The sequence below is a fragment of the Dendropsophus ebraccatus genome, chromosome 11 (genome assembly GCF_027789765.1).
Source record: "Dendropsophus ebraccatus isolate aDenEbr1 chromosome 11, aDenEbr1.pat, whole genome shotgun sequence".
Classification (NCBI taxonomy): domain Eukaryota; kingdom Metazoa; phylum Chordata; class Amphibia; order Anura; family Hylidae; genus Dendropsophus; species Dendropsophus ebraccatus.
The window spans coordinates 48024217-48036425 of NC_091464.1; positions in this window are offsets into that span (position 1 = coordinate 48024217).

Here is a 12209-nt window from a genome sequence, read left to right on the forward strand (position 1 = left end):
AAATGGCGCACAGCCACTCTATTTCTACATTGTGTGAACACAGCCTTTGTGTTTTTAAGCCACTACTGGTTTTGTTAACAATACTGACCAAAATATACTGACTCAAATACACGTATTGTGAACCTACTACGAACATGTAGTGAATGTTGCGATTCCTTGTTTGTCATGTATGACAGTGCTCTCTGCTGCCATCTGTGGCCAAGGCAGGAAGTGGCCACAGCAGGAGAGTGTTGGCCTGATAAATGAAATACTTAACTACATTAATATTTCCTATCATGACACATTCATTTTAACACATACAGCAATGTCTCACATATGATTAGAAATATCCTCCTGAAGGACATCCAGCATGTGTTAATTTTCTACTAACGTAAAGCATACAACAAAATTTAATAAGACACAATAGCAACATTCAATACAGCTTTCTATGCAAACAAAGTCCACTAAGTATTTTTAAGCGTATTTCGTAGTTCCTTAGTGGCAGTCAATAATCATTTGTTTTTTTAACCCTTAAACACTAAAACATAAACAAGTAAAAAATAAGAATTCGGGAAACAACAAGATATGTCGCAATGGATTTATTACATGTCAAAAAATTAAACATTCACATGATAGTGTGTGTGGGTGGATGTGGCCGAGGGTGTGTGGAGACTACTTTGGACCATGTTGACAGAAGTTAGAATAGTGTGCAGAGGCAATAGTGTGGGCAATATGTGAAGGACACAGCCAGCCTGACTGTATTCTGGCACCACAAAACTAAAAGGGACATCCCAATCCCCCCAAGCTGTTATTGTCATCCCTAGCTAATGTGATGCCAGACCTTCTAAACAGTGTGTTATTGATGTGGTCCTGGTGCGCACAAATGTTAGGAAATTATTAATGCTAGTAAGGCGCGGTTGGCACTAAGGCCCTACAGTGTAGCAGACAAGGGGTGGTGTTGGTGTAGCTGAGGAGAGGGAGTGCGGAACAAACACAAATGTTGTTGGACGGTCAAGGCACATGTCACTCTCTCTCGCCAGGCTCCACAGGACCCCCTTGACATCTTGGTGGTGGAGTCCTGGCCAACCCCTCTGCCAGATTAGGTTCTTCATTCTCTTCATCCGATGAGGCCTCTGCTGGTTGCTGAACTACTTGTGGTCTGAGGAGAAAACAACACTGGTCACTATCTAAGATGGCACTTTTGTTTAAGGACATATTTAGCCAGATAACTAAAATGGAGGCATCCAATGCAGGATTACACTCTGCCTGCTTTCACACTATTTTCTATGTACGAGGTGCCACACTAGAACTTTTTACAATATATTCACACACTGTTGACCCAAAATGTGGGTCTTCACAAGGCCACCCGAGTGGAACATTAGTTTACTCTATGGACACATTGCGTACATTGTTTAAACATTATGAAGACAGTCCACGCTATTGGCATAAATGGCATTTCATGTTCTGGATTAGATCCTGGAGGGAGCAAAAGCTGTTCGAAAAGCGGTTAGGCCAGGCTGCATTTGTTAGTTATCTTGTGTCCAGCAGGGGGCGGCTCATCTTACCGAAATCGAGATTACTCTAAAGTGTTCACTAAATATACTGCTCCCCCTGCTGGAGCCTCGATGTATACAATCTATATAAATCTAACACATGTCTATGTCTGCACACATAAGACACTGAGCTACTTCCGTCATCATCTGCTCCTACCATGGACACATGCAATTAACACACACACTTACCTGCGGCGTCTGGGGGAATTCAAAATGAAACGCAGCATTGGGGCAAAACGCAAAGCGCCCAGTTCTTCTTGGGAGGCCCCACGCCTGATCAGCTGCCGTCGCTGCCTGATGAATCGGTCCCTCACACTGGACCACCTGGTCTCCACATAGTTAGCTTAAAACAAAAGCATCCACACATTAGGAATATATCAGCGTCAGGTGACCATAACACTCGAGTTAATGGTTTGCCACAGTGGCTAAACAACTTACCAATTATCCATTGCTGTAATCTAGTATGCTGGTCCCAATCTGGGTATACAATCCGGGCAACCTCCCTCCATGCGGCACTCCGTGTTAGCCGGCTTCTGTACCCAGGCGCAGGGCCGTCCCATAGCACTGGCCGAGCATGGACCTGAAAATCCAAAATAATTACAGTAACGTCTTAGAAATTATTAGTCAATAAGGTCATAGCTACTACACCCATTTCACATGCTACACGCCATGTTTGATTGTAAATAGTACGTCACTTATGTGGGTGGGGTCTCCAGCTTCACCTGCAGCCAACTCCCTCCCTCCATGATGTTTGCTGGCGCCACATATCATATACACAGTACACTACTACTCACATCATGTCCTCATAGTATTTGCCCAAAATATATGTGCTTACTACTAGGGAATGGAAGGCCACAATCCGGCGCGGGGGTCTGGGATCGGATAGCGACACGGGGGGACACGCCTCCTCTCTGTAGTCTCGCCACCTCAGCACTGGGCGTAGCGGGGGTGGGGGGGGTTAACTATTGCGTGTCGTGTGCTCGGCGAATTGCTATGTGACACCATGTAACGATGCTCAGCTTACCCATTTCTGTCCGGCATTGTCACGTCGTAAGCCGCTGCACTACAAGTGCCATAATGGTCGGCCACGCCTCTTTGAACGTGGCTGCTGCGGATTGTGTGTGCTTCCGACGTTACAACGCCTGACAAAGTACAAAGCAGAGCAGCGCTAAAAGCCAAAATACTCATTAGCCGAGCAGTGAACATAATTAGCACAGCACACCAAACACTCCGGCTAAACAACAACCCCGCTACGCACACTGATGACGTGCATGTACTACAGAGAGGGGGCGTGTCCACGCTGTGTCGCTAGCCTATAGCATCATCAGCCTGCGCCGGATCTTGTGCGTGATTTGCGTACTATTTAAGCGACCTCCTTATGATGACACTATCAGCACATTATATGGGAGGATTTCTACTATGTATGTGCCGCCAACAACCATCATGGAGGGAGGAGGGAGGAGGGAGGAGGGAGGAGGGAGGAGGGAGGAGGGAGGAGGGAGGAGGGAGGAGGGAGGAGGGAGGAGGGAGGAGGGAGAAGGGAGAGAGTTCGCTGCACGGCCATCTCGCTAAGAGCAATCCTAAGTCACGCCCTGTTTGCCCAACAACATGTGCTATTACAAGGACAATTCCTCGACCAGCCATTACTTTCAAATCTCGCCTAAAATACGATGTGCGTTACATGGTCCGAAAGAGCTAACACATTCACAGATTTGGAGGAGACACACACATCTGAAAAGACTCATGCAGTCATTGCTCGATTTCAAGCGCCCCCTGATGGCAAACACATAGGAATTACACACAATCGTACTTACATAAACTACTCGGAGCGATGTATCGTGCCACTAAATGACTATAGACAATCGTACACATAAAATAAATATTATCTAGCATCTATTGATCATTACATAATCGATTTGTTTTCACAAAATTATTTACCACTTAAACAGGATGCAATAACAGATGTGACTTTTGGACATCACAAAAACCGATATAAAAGACAAGACTTGTAAATTACATGTATGTAAATGTGACTCACACAACAAATGACAGTCATACATTAAGTCACGGCCACACAACTATCTTCTCCGAGTCCAAAGGACGATCGAAATCTTTCTATCGATGATCTTATCTATGTATAAAGCACTCCCAACAGCTCCAGAAAATACTTACTTCACTGATCAGCTGGCCGACGGCTATAACAGACCGATCAGGATACATCTCGGGCTCCATGAATCACTCCGGCTTTGTTGTCCAAATCACTTCTTCTTCCAGCGACGGTTTTCAAAGTGCCGATTCTTACAATGCAGACACATCCTAAATAACCTTGGCTTCTACCCATAGGAACTCAAAATGATACATTTGTTATCTCCATCCAGTCACGGACACGGCCTAGGTGAAGCCTGGGCACAAGCAGTTGTTACATTCATCCCTGTATTTTGAGTTATATTTAAAAATATACAAGGACAATTACAAAATAAGACCGTGAGAAATGTGTGGCAAACAATATTTCTCTCATGGCTAAGCTTCAAATAAATAATTCCTTTCTTCTATCATCCTATGTCAAGGCCAAATGGCAATCCTGCTCTCATCACACAGGTGCAACTAGCCACATTGCAGGGTGGCACTCAGATACATGCACTAACAATGCTATATAACATTTGGACACTTCTCCAAGAAATGGACCACAAACACAACATTCCTTTCCCTTCCGGCCCAAAAGGCACCTGCAAAGGTCCAGGACACATGTCCACTCTCTGACAAGGCCGAGAGCACACCTGTACCAACGATACCTCATACCCAGCCCTCAGGCCAGGCACTCACTGGTCGTCAGTTAACTGCAAACTAAGGTGTAATCTCCAGAAGGAGAAAACTGTTGCGCATCCAAGAAATGACCACAGAACAACACGTTTGTTATTCCTAGATTCATTCCTTACACCCCTTTGTTTGCACCATGTCGTACCTGCTTGCCGCTTGTGCCCCACTATTTCTGTGATCCATTCTATATTGGAGCTACCGAACCGGTGGATCAGCCCAGCCACTATGTCCATATGTGAGCGAACACACTCATTTACATATGCAAATAACCAGCCCTTGGCGGCAAAGCCCACTGTTGACTAGAAATCAACGTTAGTTTTCACTTTGGTTACTGACAGGGTTAAGAAATTGTGAATTACCATATGAAATAGAGGCTTTGTATTCAGACTGATAAAGTGTTGCCATCTGTATACATGGCTAAAATAGGCATGTCGCATTAATGCAAATCATTACGCGAAACAAAGTGCACAACCAGCTAAGCTTTTTCAGGGAGAGGTGAAAAAATGAGAGATTATATAAATACACAAGGAATTGTATTCCAAAACATTCTCAGACTTGCCAAGCAATATGATGTCACAATAGTAAAGTCAAAGTTAGATTAGGACAGAGGGGGAAGGGCGCATGAAGCTGCAGCTTACTGCAGACAGATCATTGCATTCTGCTGCAGGCTCCCAAAGGCCGATCTCGTGGGCCAGTCTAGGAGCAGACTATCAGATATTCATCCAGCACACACTGAGTCAATGATTAGCGTAGTGACACAACATGTTAATAAAAGCCTGAGACTTGGGGGAAATGTTACATATATATCGTGAACACATCCATTAACTGCACTATGCGCAAAGGCCAAACCAATACAAACATAATAATCGTAAATGTTTTGCTTTTTAAAGTGAAAACATGTGAATAGATCCTTGATGTATCCTTGGCAAGGCTTTAGGCCTCTCCATGTGTGAAAATGGGGAGTTTATTATAGGATACAGTACATTGTGTAAGCGCGCGGTACTTTAGTAACCTTGAGCCAAATCACTACATTACACCTCCCAATCGAGAGAGAACAACGCAGATGTGTGTGGAAGAATGTCAACTATTCGACTTACACACACACACAATGTAGCATTGTTTTCTCCAGTCCAAATCTAGTTTGGATTTTATTGTTGATCATTAAAATACTTATAATGTTGAATTAAATATTATATCTAAAAGAATTTTACACCAAACTCAGCATGTTCTGTATGAAATATCACATTAAACACATTATTGTGTATAAAGGTTAACAAAAAGGATACATTTCACAAATCAACCTTCTGTGCAAGATGCTGAGTCAAACATAGGCAACAAAAGTCAGTAATGGATGTAAAAACCGGACACATCAGACACTTGCATTTAGGAACTCATCTATTTGTATGACAGTCCTTTTTTTTCCTTATTGACGTTTAAATGTAGTGACATATTGGTTCTGCTAACAAGGGCCCCTACACACAAGAACCATTCGCCCTGGAGATAGCTCAAGGAAAGACATTATGATTTTACTTTTTTCTATAGATTCTTTTAAATGAGGATCTTAGCAAACTGTTTTTTCAAACAGAGTGTACCATGTCACCCCGGTAAGGTGTCCTCAGGGACATGGACCCTACTCTACCCTAACACAAAATGACCTCTCTGGGCCTGAAAAAGGAGACCACTTGCCATAAACCAAAGAAAAAAAAAAAAAAAAAATAATAGAAAAATTAAAACAAAAAAAAAAAAATAATATTATGATGTATTGCCTCATACATCACATAGTAGAAATCATAAACGTCGTGAGGAACGAGATGGCCGAGAGCGCCGTCCACGCCGTGGCTGGCGCCTAGGAACGGCCCTAGTACCCTCAGATGGAGGGGGCATGGCACCAGGTGGCTCTCGGGACAATGCTGGGGGGACAAGGGGGGAGAGAGGTGGGGGCACAGGTGGGGGCGCAGTGGTCTCGGGGAAAAGAAAGCCCTCCGGCGGGATATGTGGCCTCCGTGAGTGTAACCCATACACAGATTGTAGGAGGACGCCCACATAGCAAGGGTCGGGGAAAGTATCGGGGTCAATCTGCTCGTGACACGACAGCAGCACTTCTGTAACCATCCGCGCACTACGTGCCAGATTAGTAGGGAGATTCCGTAAACGGACTCCCAGATAGTAGCAGAAGAAATCATTCTGATCATCTCCTCCATCAAACCGCCTGACAAAGTTGACGACAGATTGATCCAACTCACTCAGTGCTGAATGAGGTTCTTCTTGCTCCCGACGCCTCCTGGTGGTGGTAGTAGTGGGCCTCGTGAGTGGCTGACGTGGCCGAGCTGCCAGGGGCACACCACTAGGACCTGCACCAGATGTTGATGGTGCTGCAGCCTCCTCCTCTTCGTGCATGGAAGTCGAGCCAGAAGGTCCTGGCATCGGCTCCGTGCCCTCAGAAAGAGTAGGACTGCCAGGCTCCTGTGATGGCGGTGGCGTGGCACTATCCCCCTCCTGCTGTGATGCTGCAACATCAGAACCAGCAGCATCCTGTCCTCCCGGTGGGTCTGAGAAATTGCCACTGGTTCTGTGGAGAGACAGAAAGGTTAGCTAATATGGACACATTCATAAAGGTACTTCATATATCGAATGTTTAAGTTTTGATAACATACAGTATGTCGAAATGTGTGTTTTGGTAACACGAAGACATTATGTAGTACTATGAGCATCCTATGTTAGGACATACAACTATATTAACTCATTCACATTAGTGTTTTCTAATAAACTTAAACCAAAAAACATTTGCCCAAAATGTTCCCCTTTCTGAGTGTGTAAACAATGCTCTCATCTTCAGGGCATGTTGTGGGCATGGAACCATTCTGGTGACAACACAACAACAAGTGTTTTTTAATGTGGCCCAGCAGGGAGAGGGGCCTGAGTTAGTCATGTGACCAGATACACAAGCGGCCAGTAAGAGGCCTGTGTACCTGTCATAGATCCCCGCAGGCCACACTGAGACAGTGACAGAGCAGCAGGCCGCCCAGCATTGAGTATAAAGGAAGTGAATAGTGTGGGCCGGAGAACAGCTCTCGGACTGCTTAGTACTGTAGGACACAAAAAACATTATCCGCTGCATAGAAACAGGCATTTCATTCACCATGCTTACTGGCTCTGCCACCTACAGCACACGCTAAACAACTGAGGGAGTGACCGTGATCTGCAAAAATCACGAGATGTTGTTCTAGCGCCATGACAGAAACTAACATATTTTAGAGAAATGACAGGATGTTGAAGCACGAGTCAGAGTGGTGTGTAAGCATTTGTTTGAGTGTGAGCAAAGGGGACTATTGTGATTGGTCAGGATACATTAACCCTCTCTGGACAGTCACATACACCAGCATGAAGGCTAACAAACATGACACAACTAGGGCCTTATAAAGAATGGCAATAGTGTATGTTGTCAAATTATCGGGATACATTAAAGATAATTGTCTGCACATTCCTATAAAACATATACATAAAGAGGAAGATTGGTGAAATCGGATGAGATTATCTGCTAGTGAGTATGGACCAGGTTCTGCTGAACAACCAAAGGCAGAATTAAAATTCATTACTCCCATATAACATTTTATCTCATGTATTACATATTGTACACTATATGATACTATATACATTATGGAATAAGAAAAATATACTTACTGCCGTTGACTGCGGCTCGGGATAAAATCCAACAAAGGCGCATAGCGCATGGAGATCGGCTCCCCACCCCTCTCCTCCGTGCGTATCGCCCGTTGGTACTGGTCCCTGACACTAGACCAGCGTGTCTCCACTGCTCGGACTGACAAAAGCCAAGATTTATTAGAAATAGATAGATTTTAATAATTGATATATATTTCGAGGTCTTGGTAGAAATATCGGACATTGTTCTCACAATTTTATGTCATACATTATTTGACAACACGACATACCCATCCGCAGCTGCTCGCTGTCCGTCACATCGCCCCACTGTGGGACTACCACAGCCGCTATCGTCTCCCACGTCTCGCGACGCAGGACGCGGTCGTGGTAGCCACGCACAGTCAAGTCCCACAAATGGGGACGGGACCGCACCTGAAAAATTATATAGAAAGACAGAAATCACTAGACATCTCCATCTGACTTCACCTCTCTGTGTGTCTACATCGATTAGAATAAGAACATGTTTTCCATTATGACATTACATAGAGTGGTGTTGGGATTCCAACAGACCACCTGTGTAATCTAAGGAACACAACCTAATAACCACTGAGCCAAGACTCACTAAACCAAGGAATGCCAGAACTCTTTGAACACACTTCTGAAAACATACCAAGATTGGTGTCTAATGATTGAATTTAGGAAAGGCTTTGTATCTTAACTAGCACTAATTAGTAGGCCACAAGACCAGATCAATGCCAGCTTTGCATTCACACCTGATGAAAGAGAAAATCCACATTGTTTAGAAAATACATGAACACATGTGCAAACGAGTGAAGCTAACTATTTCACTGCTGCGGTGTTTGTTCTGGTGTGTGTGTGGTGTTTTGTTATCTTAGTGTGTGGATAAAACATGTCACAACGACTATGGTTAGAGATCTCGACATTTTGTAATAACTATGGTCAACATTTATGTATTAAACAGTCGCTGATATATAGTGAAAAATATATTTTAATAATTAAATACATGTAAGGTTAGGTATAGCATTAGGTCGAACATTCTAGGAGGAGCACACAATAACATGAAACTACGTGCAAAAACGAGCTACATGAAAAACGCATCAAAAACGCAACCTTGCTCGACTCGATTGGCAAAATATTCCACAAACATTACTTGACTATACTGTGTACTGTGTAGTGCGCACGCTTACTCAGATTCACATGCACTATATCACACAAAAAACGCATCAAAAACGCAACCTTGCTCGACTCGATTTGCTAAATATTCCACAAACATTACTTGACTATACTGTGTACTGTGTAGTGCGCACGCTTACTCAGATTCACATGCACTATATCACACAAAAAACGCATCAAAAACGCAACCTTGCTCGACTCGATTTGCTAAATATTCCACAAACATTACTTGACTATACTGTGTACTGTGTAGTGCGCACGCTTACTCAGATTCACATGCACTATATCACACAAAAAACGCATCAAAAACGCAACCTTGCTCGACTCGATTTGCTAAATATTCCACAAACATTACTTGACTATACTGTGTACTGTGTAGTGCGCACGCTTACTCAGATTCACATGCACTATATCACACAAAAAACGCATCAAAAACGCACTATACTGATTTGTGCAGAAAAATTGTCTACATTTGTACACATGTCACTGTTATTAAATACAATTGATACATGTAAGAAATACAACAACCCTACACTCAATAGGGATACTAAATTCGACATATGTAAGTAGTGGTTTTATATGGGAACTGCACTAGAAATTAATACTATAGCAGATAAGGAAACACATGACGATACTTTGTGGTTTTTTTCAGGCCACATTCCCACGCCCGTGTCGCATGACTAAAACGATTATATTTAAGACCACTAACAGTGTTGACATTCATATGTGTGTTACATGTGGCTTAGGTGCGTTTTGGTTGGCCGAGACGACCATGTGCATTTCTAAGTCCAAGTAAAACATTTTAACACATCACATAAATATATAAACAGAGATATGTATTTTGGCTCGCATACATTACATATTATTAGACATATATTTACATAGATATATAGATAGAGAGAGAGGGATAAATAGATACACAGAAAGAGACTACACATCCTATTTTCGAAGTAAAACCATTCTAGAAAGATGAGTGTAATTCTTCGATCAAACTTACCTCTGCGATCAGGCGTGGAACATCAATGTCCCGCTGCCAGGAACCACGTCGCCCACGACCAGCACCACCATGCTCCGCTCGCCGTGCCATCGCTCCAGATCGGGACACCTAAAAGGATGGTCACCTATTGAAGCCCATTCACTTGGGCCTTTTAAACTGAAGGGGCGTTACGCATTGATGAATTATTCTAATGAGAATCCAGATTGATCCGGCAGTAATCAGAGGTTCCGGCAGGCCCGAATGTTACTTCCTACGGTCGACTTGGACCATTTCGGCCCGGAAATAATGGTCTTGCTCATTTTTTACGGACCCGGATACAATCAGGCCAGAAACTCATACGGAGTGTGCACTGTGCAGCCGCATATCCTATACTTCCCAGCATACACACGAAACATCAAATATACGGCCGCACTATTACATCCGTACATACGGACGCACTATTACTACGTGTGAATCGAGCCTAAGGCTGCGTTTACACATACAAAAACTGCAGCAGATTTGATTTGCTTTGAATCTGCAACTTCAAATCTGTACCATCAAATCTACTGCAGATCCTGTACGTGTGGACAGAACAGGCCTTAGTCATGGCTCTACATAGGCATAGACAAGAAACATAACGGGAGTTAGACACTGACATGTTAGTGACAAAAAATTACATATATTCCAACTCTGCAGTATGTTAAAAAGAGACATACAATACATGGCAACAGATGAATTATTAGTACGTATATAAATTAGCTTAGTATTATGTTAGTTAGGAGCTGATGTGGAGGAATACTTTGTCTATATGTAAATAATCTTTATGTGACTCCACTGACAATAGACAGTAGAGTAATGTTATGTTATTACATCCCACCACACTCTTATAACATCCCACCACGGAAATACATTCAGCATAATGAAGGGGGACCATAGGTAATAGCAGGGGTGTAGCTAAAGGCTGATGGGCCCTGGTGCAAAATTTTAGCTTGGGCCCCCCCCCCCCCCTCAATCCCACCCGATCAGACGCAGTCAGACGCATTCATTTACTCTAAGGTGACGCCCCCTGATGTGCCACCGTGTCCTAATGAATTGTCACTGGGTCTCTCATGTACTGTGCCACTGCCCCCTATAGTTTGTTTCATTCCCTAATCATTGTTTCACAATTTTTGAGTCTCCAGCTTGAAAACTACAACTCCGATCATTAACTGCCAGCAGGGTACGATGGGGATAGTAGTTCTGCAACATGGAGAAACCGAGACTGCCAAACTACAACTCCGATCATGAGCTACCAGCAGGACATGATGGAAGTTGTAGTGCTGCAAACTGGAGAGACGCAGACTGAAAAACTACAACTCCCATCATAAAAAACGTCAGCAGGGCATGATGTGAGTACTAGTAAAGCAACCTGAAGAGACACATGGTGCAAGCCTACAACTCCTATCATGAACTGTTAGGAGGGCATAATAGGGGTTGTAGTTCTAGGTATTATCTCACCTGTCCAGGTTTCTTCTCCTCTCTGGTCAGATCTGGCTGCTATGAATGGGGGCGAAGCTGATCACTTTGCTCCTCATTGCACAGATCAGAAGTGCTAGAGGCAGAAGAAGGAACAGAAGGCTCGGGCCAGCAGTATATTCAGTAATCAGGGCCGTTTCTTGGTTATTTTGGCAACAGGGCGAGTATTGGAAAAAGCGAAGCCCCCACCTTGTGTGGGTCTGGTGCTATCAATCACTGCCATATATAGTACTATGTAATATTTATGGCATACTGTACTATGTGGCATACTGTACTATATGTGGCATACTGTACTATATGTGGCATACTGTACTATATGTGGCATACTGTACTATATGTACTATATGTGGCATACTGTACTATATGTGGCATACTGTACTATATGTGGCATACTGTACTATATGTACTATATGTGGCATACTGTACTATATGTGGCATACTGTACTATATGTACTATATGTGGCATACTGTACTATATGTGGCATACTGTACTATATGTACTATATGTGGCATAC